Genomic DNA, 1,379 nt, shown 5'->3' with positions numbered 1-1,379 from the left:
CCATGGCGGAGCCGCCCGAGAACGCCGTCGCGGCGCCCGCCGCTCCTCCCGCCCCCGCCCCGGCCCCGCGCCGGTGTCGAAGCCGTCCCCGCCTGCCAGGTCCGGGATCCCGCCGCGGTACGACCTCGACGCCAAGTGGGACGCCTGCCTCGACCTCTCCATCCGCCGCGTCGCCTACTCCTCCCTCGCCGGCGCCTTCGGGGGCCTCATCCTCTTCCGTAAGCTCCCCACCTCCGCCTCCCCCTTCCCCTCGCCGCACCGCGAGATCTGTTCGCCGCGCCTCCCATGCGTATCTCTTGATCTAGGGTTGCACGGAAATGATGCCCGTGCTCCATCTCGATCGGTGGTGGCCGCCGTGGACACCCGCGGCTATGGTGAGCCCCTGCGCCATCGCCCTCTCTCCTCTCCTCCCCTACTCCCTCACCCATCTCTCTCCCCCGCAGACGAACCCCGCCGCCAGGAGGCCGCCATGGAGGCCCGTCCCGAGCTCGCTTCGCCGCTCCTTCAGTGACCCTCGTTGCGCCTGGATCCGGGCGGATCCGATGATTCCCCGACGCGCAGGCGGGCCAGCACGCGGCGCTAGGCGGAGGAGCCCTCCCATGGCACCGGCGGCTCTGGAGATGAGTTCTGTACTTACATTTCTAGCTAGCTTTGAGCGAATGTGATGATGAAGCCGTTGCCCTGCAGTATTTTTAGATTAATTTTGTGTTGTTTTCTATATATTGCATTCTCACTACCATGCTTAATTATTTACAGGGCCATTAGAACATGTAACTTGAGTCGTGGAAATCCGAATGTGGTTATTTATATCAGAGTAGATGCTACTGTGACATGGGCATGCACTTCACTCCAGCGAAGATGTAATCCGCAAGGTAATATCTCCTCTCTTTGATTCATTCATCTTGACTGCATATATGTGTTTCCTAAACTTTTATCTTTCATGCTTAAGTGGTATGGTCGTGAATAGATAGTAAAATCTTTAAAGGATAATTGAGTTATTGAATCTAAAGGCATATAATCAGTTCTCAACTGATGTATATATATACATTTTTTTCATCCTCAAAATAATGTCAGTTACATGCCTTGTCCTACATTTGTGATGTTGCTGAGGAGGTTCAGTTCTTGCAGGCGGGGTAAAACTTGAGTCACCTACAAAATGATTTTTACCATTTGTCAGAGCAGAAGTTTTCTAGGGTTGTGCATGTCGAGCCTGTTTGGCTGTTTATGAGCAGGCTACATTATAGTCGATCAAGCCCTTGCAAGATAGTAATGCATTTTTGCATTCTAGGGTTACAATGGCGACTAATAAACAAGACGACCATGCAGGTATGAACTTTGTATTCTGGGATTGTGCTAAATTTCATGCTTCTGACTCCAGC

The 1,379-nt window shown here is 53.0% G+C and overlaps 1 pseudogene; it reads left to right on the top strand.

The window, feature by feature from the left end:
• Nucleotides 1-2: 2 nt before the first annotated feature.
• Nucleotides 3-511, top strand: LOC123076207 (uncharacterized; annotated as a pseudogene).
• Nucleotides 512-1,379: the final 868 nt, after the last annotated feature.

This window comes from Triticum aestivum, chromosome 1B (assembly GCF_018294505.1).
Source record: "Triticum aestivum cultivar Chinese Spring chromosome 1B, IWGSC CS RefSeq v2.1, whole genome shotgun sequence".
Classification (NCBI taxonomy): Eukaryota; Viridiplantae; Streptophyta; class Magnoliopsida; order Poales; family Poaceae; genus Triticum; species Triticum aestivum.
This window is presented reverse-complemented; position numbering and strand designations above follow the sequence as displayed.